Below are 13,040 nucleotides of genomic sequence, written 5' to 3'. Positions count from 1 at the left end.
GCTGTTGCTATCCTTAGCCTAGCAGTAGATGGTCTTTAAGGGTTTGAGATAGACTCAAACAATTGCAGATTTCAAGTGCATCACCCAAAGTTATGCTCTTTGCTGTACTGACACCAGAGGTTAAGCATAACCCTGGAGTGCTCTTCCGGACAGTTAGACTCAGGCTGGGTGGTGGGCATCTTGTAATGCCCTTTGGCAGAGCTGGGGTGAGCAGTGCAGAAAATGGAGCAGACCACGTGGAAATGATGGGTTAAGTGGTGACCAGGTATGTATAAACCATGAAGTAGCTTCCAGTGCATGGGGGTGAGGGTACGTCTACACTACGGGATTATTCCGAATTTACATAAACCGGTTTAGCAAAATAGATTGTATAAAATCGATTGCGCGTGGCCACACTAAACACATTAAATCGGTGGTGTGCGTCCACGGTCCGAGGCTAGCGTCGATTTCTGGAGCGTTGCACTGTGGGTAGCTATCCCGTAGCTATCCCATAGTTCCCGCAGCCTCCCCCGCCCGTTGGAATTTCCGGGTTGAGATCCCAGTGCCTGATGGGGCAAAAATCATTGTCGCGGGTGGTTCTGGGTACAGCCTCACCCCTCCCTCCCTGAAAGCAGCAGACAACCGTTTCGCGCCTTTTTTGCTTGGTGAACTGTGCAGACGCCATAGCACAGCAAGCATGGACCCTGCTCAGCTCAATACCGCAATCGTGGATGTTTTAAACACTTCGCGCACTCTCGTGCAGTATATGGTGAACCAGGACCTTCAAACCGAGGCGAGGAGGAGGCGGATACGGCAGCGCGGCGATGACAGTGATGAGGACGTAGACACAGAATTCTCTCAAACCGCGGGCCCCTGCGCTTTGGAGATCCTGATGGTAATGGGGCAGATTCTATCCACTGAACGCCGATTTTGGGCCCGGGAAACAAGCACTGACTGGTGGGACCGCATTGTGTTGCAGGTGTGGGACGATTCCCAGTGGCTGCGAAACTTTCGCATGCGTAAGGGCACTTTCATGGAACTTTGTGACTTGCTTGCCCCTGCCCTGAAACGCCATAATACCAAGATGAGAGCAGCCCTCACAGTAGAGAAGTGAGTGGCGATAGCCCTGTGGAAGCTTGCAACGCCAGACAGCTACCGCTCAGTCGGGAATCAATTTGGAGTTGGAAAATCTACTGTGGGGGCTGCTGTGATGCAAGTAGCCAAAGCAATCACTAAGCTGCTGCTATGAAAGGCTGTGACTCTGGGAAACGTGCAGGCCATAGTGGATGGCTTTGCTGCACTGGGATTCCCTAACTGTGGGGGGGCGATAGATGGAACCCATATCCCTATCTTGGCACCGGAGCGCCAGGGCACCCAGTACGTAAACCGGAAGGGGTACTTTTCAATGGTGCTGCAAGCACTGGTGGATCACAAGGGACATTTCACAAACATCCACGTGGGATGGCCAGGGAGGGTTCATGACGCTCGCCTCTTCAGAAGCACTACTCTGTTTAAATGGCTGCAGCAAGGGAATTACTTCCCAGACCAGAAAATAACAGTTGGGGATGTTGAAATGCCTGTCATTATCCTGGGGGACCCAGCCTACCCCTTGATGCCATGGCTCATGAAGCCATACACAGGCAGCCTGGACAGTGGTCAGGATCTGTTCAATTACAGGCTGAGCAAGTGCAGAATGGTGGTGGAATGTGCATTTGGCCGTTTAAAGGTGCGCTGGCGCACATTACTGACTCGCTCAGACCTCAGCCAAACCAATGTCCCCTATGTTATTGCTGCTTGCTGTATTCTCCACAATCTCTGTGAGAGTAAGGGGGAGACCTTTATGGCGGGGTGGGAGGCTGAGGCAAATCACCTGGCCGCTAATTACGCGCAGCCAGACACCAGGGAGATTAGAAGAGCACACCAGGAAGCGGTGCGCATCAGAGAAGCTTTGAAAACGAGCTTCATCAATGGCCAGGGTACAGTGTGACTGCTGTGTTTGTTGATGAACACCCAACCCCTTTGATTGACTCATTCCCTGTAAGCAACTCACCCTCCCCCTTCGAGTACAGCTTACTTATGCAAATAAAGTCACTCATTTAAAAATCATGAATTCTTTATTAATTCATTATAAAAAGAGGGAGAGAAGTAAGGGTGTGGTTTGGGAGGAGGATAGGAGGGATGGAGAAGGCCATTAAAAAAATTTCACAGTAACGACAGCCTTCTGGTTGGGCTGTCCACGGGGGTGGAGTGGGCGGGTGCACGGAGCCTCTCCCCACGTGTTCTTACACGTCTGGGTGAGGAGGATGTGGAACATGGTGAGGGTTGAGGGTGGTTATACAGGGGCTGCAGCGGCACTCTGTGATCCTGCTGCCGTTCCTGAAGCTCCACCAGACGCCGGAGCATGTCAGTTTGATCACGCAGCAGCCCCAGAGTTGCATCCCGCCACCGCTGATCTTCCTGCCGCCACCGCTGATTTTCCTGCCGGTCTTCCTGCCGCCACCTCTCATCTCGGGTGTCCCTCCTGTCCTCATGTTCACTGGCATCTTTCCTGTAATTTGATACCACGTCCTTCCACTCATTCAGATGAGCTCTTTCATTGCGTGTAACTTCCATAATATCCGAGAACATTTCATCTCGCGTCTTCTTTTTCCTCCGCCTTATCTGTGCTAGCCTTTGGAATGGAGGAGGGATGCTTGAAAAATTTGCAGCTGCATGAGGGAGAGAAATATTTAAAAAGATACATTTTACAGAACAATGGTTATACTCTTTCACAGTGAACAGCACTATTCACCTTACATAGCACATGTGATTTCCCTACAAGGTCACATTTTTCATCTTAATACTGAGTGCCTGCAGCTCTGGAGTTACAGATCTCACAGTCACAGGTCCGGGCATCAGAATTCAGCTTGCATGCAGCCATGGTAAGCCACTGTCTTTCGGCTTCTGTAGTGATTTACCCCTCCCCCCAACGCATGGCTAATACCACGCTAGTTCCCTGCTAATCAACACCCTTCCCACCCCCCGACCCACTGCGTGGCTGGTAGCTTGGGGAAGATCCCCGCTGACCAAACACAAAAAAAATCATCAGCATTTCATCCTCCCCTCCCCCCGCTTGGCTACGTGCAGGAAAGGATTTTTTTTAAGCTGCTGCAGTCCACGAACCCAGTAGGAAAATGGCCATCCCCCTTACTTAAATTCCTGATTTTTAACCAGGTTATCCTGAACGATATCACTTTGCTGAGGATAATACAGCGAGATAAAGAACGGATGCTTCTTGAATGCCAGCAATCACCGGGACCATACGCTGCTATGCTTTGCCATGCAATGATACCTGATTACTTGCTACATGCATGGCGTGGTAAAGTGTCCTACCATGGTGGGCGGAACAAGGCTGCCTTGCCCAGAAACCTTCTGCAAAGGCTTCTGGAGTACCTACAGGAGCGCTTCATCGAGATGTCCCTGGAGGATTTCCTCTCAATCCCCGGACATGTTAACAAACTTTTCTAAGTAACTATACTGTCTGCGAATGCATCCCAAGTCCTCAGGGCAAATCAATCATTAAAAAACGCTTGCTTAATAAACAATGTTTGCTATTTGCAAAGGTACACTCACCAGAGGTCCCTTCCATGGCGTCATTGTCTGGGATAGTTGCTTGGGAGGGCTGGGAGGAGGGTAATTCGGTCAGGGTGAGAAAAAGCTCCTGGCTGCTGGGGCTCACGGAGTGCTGTGTGCTCTCTGCTAGGTCGTCCTCCTCTTCTTCATCTTCATCTTCCCCGTCTCAGACATAGCAGAGATTACAACCCCCACCTCGGAATCCACGGTCAGGGGTGGGGTACTTGTGGCGCAGCCCCCTAAAATTGCATGCAGCTCAGCATAGAAGCGGCATGTTTTTCGACCTGCCCCGGACCTTCCGTTTGCTTCTTTGGTTTTCTGGTAGGCTTGTCTGAGCTCCTTAACTTTCACTCTGCACTGCACTAAAGTCCCTGCTGTGGCCTTTATCCGTCATAGCCTTAGAAATTCTTTCAAATACTTTTTCATTTCGTCTTTTGGAACGCAGTTCTGTTAGCACTGAATCCTCTCCCCATATAGCAATCAGATCCAGTACCTCCCGTGCAGTCCATGCTGGGGCTCTTTTTCGATTCTCAGGAGACTGCATTGTTACCTGTGCAGATGAGCTGTGCGTGGTCACCTGTGCTGATGAGCTCTCCACGCTGGGGAAGTAGGAAATGAATTTCAAAAGTTCGCGGGGCTTTTCCTGTCTACCTGGCCAGTGCATCAGAGTTCAGAATGCTGTCCAGAGCGGTCACAGTGGTGCACTGTGGGATACCGCCCGGAGGCCAATACCGTCGATTTGCGGCCACACTAACCCTATTCCGATATGTTAATCCCGATATTAGCGCTACTCCTCTCGTCGGGGAGGAGTACAGAAACCGATTTAAAGAGCCATTAAAATCGATATAAGGTGCCTCCTAGTGTGGACGGGTGTGGCGTTAAATCGGTTTTATGCTCCTAAAACCGGTTTAAACGCCTAGTGTAGACCAGGCTAGAGAGTAGGTAGGAGGGCTGAAACAAATAGGGACTGGGAATTGTGGGATGACATTGGAAGACTCTTGGAACAAAGTGCTCAGGATGCTAGATGGCCCCTTGGTCTCACCCAGTATGGCTGTTCTCATGTGTTTTCTCTGCCCCCACACTGCAAAGTGGGCAGTTGAGAGAACAACATGTACTTTACCCCATACCCTCAGCCAAGCATGAGATCGATGCACTTGTGAGCATGTGCTTTAAGGGGTTTTGTATGGGGATGTGTGGACAAGCTCACAGGGGGGCTGGCCCTTTAAATGAAGCTGGTCCAGCTTTCCTGTGCCAGAACAGGTGCTCCCCGTTAGGAGGTCAGGGCAGCACCTGGGACTATGAAGGATCAGGGAGAATCAGAGAAGAAGGTTGGTGAAGAAAGTTGTAGGAGGTTACAGGGGAAGGCTGGAAGCAGGAGAGAAGTTTATTACCTGTCATTCCCAAGCCAGAGAACCTGGTCCGGAAGGCTGATGGCAAGAGAGTAGAAGAGGGAGTTTGCCTGCAGACATCTGAGCTGGAGCCAGGGGCCAGAGGGGGCCGAAGGTAGGGGACAGTGAGGAGCTTTCCTGCTGGTGTCCCCACTGTGTAAAAGGCTGCCAGGAGCGGTGGCTGCTCCCCTGGGGAGGATGCGCTCCCAGCAGAGGCGGTGGGGGTGCCTGCTGGGAAGCGCAGGGTTACACTCCAGTTGGAAGGGCTAGGGTGGCTTTCACAGCAGGACAGGAGAGGACTGAAGAAGAGCCTGAATGGGGTGGAAGTGCGATGTCAACGGACTGGAGGTTGGGGAATTTTAAGGACTATCCCTGCTTTGTTTGGGGACTTTTGTTATGGATTATTTGCACCGTGTTTTGGTAATAAATTGGCCCCAATGAGGGGCGTTATTGAGATAAGACAATCTATTGGGGACCCCTTGGGGCCCAAGAGGGGAGCTGGGGCAGTGACCCTGACGGTAAGGCACCCAGTTGCCAGGGGCCATTCAGGGAAAAGGGTTCACAGGCAACAACACACATACTAACATGCAGCCTGACTGAGATGTGGACATGCCCTGAGAGAGTGAGAACGACAGTACTCAAGGTCAGTGGTTCTTCTGCGAAGGAAGCTCAACAATCCCACTGCCACCTCCCAGAGGTGCCTTTCCCACTGACCACTTCAGCATTGCAAGATGGGAATGTAGCCATGTTCCACACCAAATCCTCGTGAGACCTTCCCTTGTGAAACCTTTTGTTATCTCAACAGTCATACCAAAGAAAGTGAGCTTCTGGATCTGATGATTACACCTCGATCATTCAGAGTGGCCCAAAACCAATCCCCATTTGAGCCAGTGTCTTGAGGTCTGATCTGAGTTAATCCTCTTCAGATTCTTGAAATTTACCTATTTATTACTTGTATTACCATAGTGCTAGGAGTGCAGTCCTGATCACTAGGATTGAAACTACACTATAATGGAGTTCTTTAAAAAAATCGTAAGTTATTCACTGCCCTCCGCCCCTCTCCCCCCCGCTACTGCTCAGGGATCAGTGAATCCCTCAGCTTAGGCTCCCCGCATTTTGGGGCAGAGGGTAGGATGCTGTCCTGGCTGCTGGTGCTAGTGCTAGGAACTAGAGCTGTCAATCGATTAAAAAAATTAATCGCAATTAATCGCACTGTTAAACAATAATAGAATACCATTTTATTTAAATATTTTTGGATATTTTCTATGTTTTAAATATATTGATTTCAATTACAACACAGAATACAAAATGTAATGCTCACTTTATATTATTATTTTTATTACAAATATTTGTACTGTAAAAAAAGAAATAGTATTTTTCAATTCCCCCATTACAAATACTGTAGTGCAATATCTTTATTGTGAAAGTTGAACTTACAAATGTAGAATTATGTACAAAAAAATAACTGCATTAAAAAATAAAACAATGTAAAACTTTAGAGCCTACAAGTCCACTCAGTCCTACTTCTTGTTCAGCCAATTGCTCAAACAAGTTTGTTTACATTTGCAGGAAATAATGCTGCCCGCTTCTTGTTTACAATGTCACCAGAAAGTATGAACAGGCATTCGCATGGCACTGTTGTAGCCAGGGTCACAAGGTATTTATGTGCCAGATGCACTAAAAATTCATATCTCCTTTCATAGTTCAACCACCATTCCAGAGGACATGCGTCCATGCTGATGATGGGTTCTGCTCAATAACGATCCAAAGCGGCATGGACCAATGCACATTCATTTTCATTATCTAAGTCAGCTGCCACCAGCAGAAGGTTGAATTTCTTTTTTGGTGGTTTGGGTTGTATAGTTTCTGCATCGGAGTGTTGCTCTTTTAATTCTTCTGAAAGCATGTTCCACACCTCTTTCTTCTCAGATTTTGGAAGGCACTTCAGATTCTTAAACACTGGGTCCAATGCTGTAGCTATCTTTAGAAATCTCACATTGGTACCTTCTTTGTGTTTTGTCAAATCTACAATGAAAGCGTTCTTAAAATGAACATGTGCTGTGTCTTCATCCGAGACTGATATAATATGAAATATATGCGGGTAAAATAGAGCAGAAAACATGCAATTCTCCCCCCAAGGAATTCAGTAACAAATTTAATTAACATTTTTTTTAAAAAAGCATCATCAGCATGGAAGCATGTCCTCTGGAATGGTGGGTGAAGCATGAAGGGACATACAAATGTTTAGCATATCTGGCATGTAAATACCTTGCAATGCTGGCTACAACAGTGTCATGCAAATGCCTGTTCTCACTTTCAGGTGACATTGTAAATAAGAAGAGGGCAGCATTATCTCTCAAAAATGTAAAGAAACTTGTTTATCTTAGCGATTGGCTGAACAAGAAGTAGGACTGAGGGGACTTGTAGGCTATAGTTTTACATTGTTTTACATTTTACAGTGCCGTTATGTAACAAAAAAAATCTGCATTTAGTTTGCAAAGGGTTTGATTTATATAAGAACTAAGTATTATTGATATTTATGATGATGATGATGAAGTTGCACTTTCATGATAAAGAGATTGCACTACAGTACTAGGATGAGGTGAACTGAAAAATACTATTTTTTTGTTTATCATTTTTACAATGCAAATATTTGTAATAAAAAATAATAATATAAAGGGAGCACTGTATTCTGTATTTGTATTCTGTGTTGTAACTGAAATCAATGTATTTGAAAATGTAGAAAAATATCCAAAAATATTTAATAAATTTCAATTGGTATTCTATTGTTTAACAGCATTAATTTTTTTGAGTTAATACCGTGAGTTAACTGCGATTAATTGGCAGCCCTACTAGGAACATCTCAAGTTCTCTTCCAGTTGGCAGCCCGCCACCTGCAGCTGAGCCACCCTCTCTGCTGAATTCACAGTGAGGCTTTTAGCCACAAGGAAGGGCAGCTCAATAGCATGAGAGGCTAGAGGCAGCATGATTTAGGGCAGTGTTTCCCAAACTTGGGACGCCGCTTGTGTAGGGAAAGCCCCTGGTGGGCTGGGCCAGTTTGTTTACCTGCCCCGTCCACACGTTCCGCCGATCACGGCTCCCACTGGCCGTGGTTCGCTGCTCCAGGCCAATGGGCTCCCATTGTCTGAATTAAGTCTGAAAGTAGCTAATGAGTCAATGAGAGACAGGAAGGATGTTCCAGGTGGCAGGAGCTGCAATGGTGAAGACCCTTTCAGTGATGAGATTTTTGGAAGAGACAGAGAGAGAAAAACACTCTTCAATTTAAGAGCAGCTAAATGACTGATACTGTGTGGGTTTGTCTACACTACAAGCACTACAGTAGCACAACTGCAGCGCTGAAGCTATTTAGTGATGGAAGGGAATTTTCTGTTGCTGTAGGAAATCCACCCCCTTCAGAGGTAATAGCTAGGTCGAGAGAAGAATTCTTCCATTGACCTAGTGGTGTCTATACCGAGGCTTAGGTTGATTTAACTATGTCTCTCAGGCATGTGAATGTTTCCCCTTTCAATAATCTGTAACTTTCCAACTCTCTGTTTGTTGTTGATAAGGCTAACAGTGGATAATGTTTTGTTGCTGTTTTAGTCTTTGCCTTTCTGATTTCCAGTTTATTCAGACTTAAACTTGCATCCATTTAACTCTTGTGTGACTTCCAAATACCTTAATAAATACATGTATGAAAGCATAGTTCTAAAAGCTAACACTCTGCTACTGGCAAATTCCCTTTGCCCGATACTAATTTTCTAGTCCTCCTGACAAGGAAGTACCTGTATAGCATGTTATTACTCTTAGGGACAGATCCTGCCATGCACCCAGATCACTCGCTGATGTCAGAGATTTGCATGAGTTTCCTGTGGCAGGACTGGGCCCCCTCTTCTTTTTGAACACAGACTAATACAAAGTATTGTAAATAGAGAGAGATGACCTTGACTCCTGTGTTCAAAAATGGCACTGTTGGAGGTTTCATTGTTGTTTTTTTTAAAGCTGCCCTGAGCAGTAATGCTATATGTTGGTCTGTAGGAAAGTGTTTGAAAATACTCAGAAAATAATTTAGCATTAGCAACATTAACTCTGTTTCCATATCTGACCATTTGTCTTTTCAGGTGCTAGTGAAGAAGTCCCTTATTTTCTTGTAGAGTTGTAATTAGCTGTTAAAATTACAATTAACAGAACTCATACAATGCAATTGCAGCTATTCAACTGTATTAAAGTAAACAGCGTTCATGCTAGTGCTTTAGTAGTATTGACTAGAGAAATTGATTAGCGCTATATCAGTTATTTTGCATGTCATAACTGGAAAAGAATATTGTCAGGGGATTAGTGTTTCCTGTTTTGAAAATAAATGTATTTACACTGGATAAAACTTTCACAAGCACCTAAGTGATTGGGAGCCTAAGTCCTATTTTCAAAAGTACCCAAGTGCCTTAGGAGCCTATATCACACTGAAATGTACATTGAGACCGACGGTAAAATTCCCATTGATGTAGGTGATTTTGAAAATGTTACTCTTTGTCTCAACATACAGTTCCCATTAAAACCTCAGCAGCATAGCAAGAAACCATCTTCCTGTGACAGGGCTACATATTATTCCACGGACACTGGGCTTGATGCACCTGCTACAAGTGCAGAGGCTCTGATTTACATCCCCTGTGCTTGAGGGACCGGCATCTCCTGAGTGGAAATTCAACTCCACTAGGAGAGCATCACCCCATAGTCTGGCAGTGGTCCATAGAGACCCTATCTGCAAGATACACACACACACGACCCCCTACATCTCCCAGGTATCTTGGCCTTGCCTGCCCCTTACCAGCTAGGCTGCACTGCCCAGTTCTGGGGCCCTGGGCAGAGAAGAGGCTGCAAACATCTCTTACTGCTCTTCACCTGATCCAGGAAGACTTGCTTGTCCTTTCGGAAAACACAAACAGAAAAACTCAGACATATTGAAAAATTAAGATGCATGATCTCTGGAATATATTATTGTTACCCCCTTTGGATCAGAGCTGTTAGCCAGTATTTGGGGTCTTGCAGATTGTTTATGTTAAGTGAAGAAACTGATGACGGAGTTAGGCATTTCTTTGGTGCAATCCTGTTAAGTCACAAAGAATGTGCAACTTCCTGTTTTCCTGAACACATCTGGAATCAAACAGAAGTAGATAGTTTATTTGGTCACAGATCCAAGCTTCTTTCCAGCCTGCACTCTGATCAGGGCCGCCCAGACGATTCAGGGGGCCTGGGGCAAAGCAATTTTGGGGGCCCCTTCCATAAAAAAAAGTTGCAATGTTATAGAATAGTATATTCACGTGGGGGGCCCTGCAGGGCCCGGGGCCAGGGGCAAATCGCTCCACTTGCCTTCCCCCTCTGGGTGGCCCTGACTCTGATCAAAAGCACTCTCTTGGCTGTCTCTCAGGGTCACTGTACAACTGCTTCTCTGGCTGTCTCTGGGCTTCCTTGCTGCTTTTTGTCTTCTCTCTCTCTCTCTCACTCTCACACTCTATCACACACACATTTGCATTCAGCTCCCAGTGAAACCCCCCTAACCACATGGCTCAGATTCCTGACCAGCTTTGCACTTGGCCTGCATTTGCACTTTCCATTTATCCTGAATGAAGGGCAGCCATTACACCATCAGCTTCAACAGGTTTTACCCAACCTCCAGCATAAAATTATAGAAGGAAAAGTGTTCTTAGAAAGACAAATACTGAGTGCTTATCTGATCTGAGGGAGCAATCCAGACTGGGGGAGAAGAGGGGGAAATATAGACCAAAAAAGCATAGATTGAGAATAAGGCACTTCACATCTTTCTCATTGCAAATCTAGCAGACAAGGAGAACAGACTGCCAGTACCTGAACTCCAGGTCTGTTTTATTGAACAGGGAATAGATTACAGCTTTGCATGTTAGTAAAGGATATTTACCTAAATCGTTAGCTGGGTCAAAATAGAGGAGTCAGGGAAGTTTATCTTACTGCCACATAAAGTTATTTCCTATGTGCAGTCTGCATGTGGCCCTTGATCCTCAACTGGAAGTATTGCGTGAATGGTTTAATTTTTCACCACTGGAGGGAGTTACAGCGATGCAAATGAAGGTTAAAATGAAGTTTTTCATCAATTACTTGTGCATCTGTTACATTTATAATGAAAGAGCCCTATTCACCAGCACATCCTAGTCATCGGTTATTGGGGAACTCCCCCAATGGTTTCATTGGGAAGTTTGAGTAAAGAAAGCTGAATAGGGCCCTAAGTAGGTGTATTGTCTTTCAGGTTGCAGCTTTTTATAACTGGACTTTTTTTCTTAACAAAATCTCCCCTGTAAATACATTTTCAGGGTAAATTTGGCATGTTTGGGGCTTTTTTTGGAGCGGGGGTTCAGGGAAGAAATAGAAATAGAATAGTAATAGAAATAGCTTATTTGCTGAAGGATTTCCCCCTAAACTACCACTGTTTGATCTGATGTTCCTTCTCTATTTCACTTACAGAAAAAAAAATTATAGATGTAATATTAAATAAGGGAAAAATTCTAGAGTTTTACAGAATCTACAGCAGCTATGGATAGCTCCTCCTTTCAATTAGTTTCTGGTTGCAAAGCTCTATGTCCTTCCCCCCCAGGGAGAGAAAGGATGGCCTTGTGCTTACGGCACCGGAGTAGGAGGCATGGGTTTAATTCCCAGATCTGACACGAATGTCTTTCATGACCTTGGGCAAGTCACTCTATCTCTAGATCTCATCTGTACAATGGAGTTAGTAACACTTCTCCCACCCTCTTTTGAAGCCAATAAAAACAGCAACAGCTGGCCAAGTGGGACCCGCGGCCGAGCAACAGCAACAGCTGGCCAAGTGGGACCCGCGGCCGAGCGGGACCCGGGGCCAGCAGCTGAGCCCCTGGGCAGCAGCAGGGCTGATGGCGGGGACCCCGGGCAGCAGGGGCACAGGGCCAGTGGCCGGGATGCCAGGTGCAAAACCTGGGGTTGCTGCAGCATGCCCCTGCACCCCTACTTCCCGTGCCTATGGGAAACTCTGGCTCCAAGGCAGGCTGCCCTGGAGCCTAGGAGCATGAACTTCCCAACAGCCTGCTCTGGGCTCCTGGAGATTATCTACTGAAATCCCAGAGAGGTGGGAACAATGTTCTGATGGAAAAAATAATTTGAATTTTCCAGCAGAAAATGTTGATTTTGCAGGAACTGAATTTTCCCTCAGAAAATGATTCAGATGGGAAATTCTTGATCAGCTCTAATGGTACACAGTTCCTTTCCTTCCTTCATGTTAACAGTGTTGCACATTATCCCATGTCTTCCCACTCCCAGTTGTCTTTTGACCAAGCAACCCAAATTTTCCTATCTTAAATTTTCCTCATAAATCAGGGCCTCCAAAGGCTCGGTTATTTTTGTTGTTATTCTCTGAACTCCATTCAGTTTATCAAAAGCTTTCTGATAATAACTGAAAGTAATATGCCAGGAGGGACTAGCCCTTGCTCTGGGTCATGATGCCTTTTGAGGTGCCCAGAAATGAATACAGGATCCCAGGCAGGGTCTCACCAGAGCCATAAAACAGGGAACCCTTTTTGCACTAGGACAAGGACATAACATCTTTAAGAACAGGATGCCCAGAACTGAGTGCAGGAACCCAGGTGGCTCCAGTTCAGTGGTGCTGTATGTCTATAGCTAGAGAATAGTTCTGGATTCTTTCAGGATGAAAAGCACTACATAAATATTACTCATACGGTGCCTCCGCTGGGATTTTTAAATGGACTTTTAAAGGGAGAAAAGTTATATAGCATTTTGATAACTGACACAAGTACTTATAGCAATACAGCAATCCATTCATCAAAGCCTGGCAGTTACCATTTTAAGAGATATTTGAGCAAAGGTTTGTGTCCAAAGTTATTTTAAAATGTCAGTGCATACCTATCAGCTCTTGCCAAGTTCATTTTATTTTGTTTTCCTGATGCATCCCTTACTGACAATCACTAGCTCAGCTGACGCACACAGTGGCATTTTCTGTTTGTGTGCAGCTGTCAAATGCCTAGAGATCAACTGAATGCCTTTCAC

Source organism: Mauremys mutica, chromosome 1 (genome assembly GCF_020497125.1).
Source record: "Mauremys mutica isolate MM-2020 ecotype Southern chromosome 1, ASM2049712v1, whole genome shotgun sequence".
Classification (NCBI taxonomy): domain Eukaryota; kingdom Metazoa; phylum Chordata; order Testudines; family Geoemydidae; genus Mauremys; species Mauremys mutica.
This window is presented reverse-complemented; position numbering follows the sequence as displayed.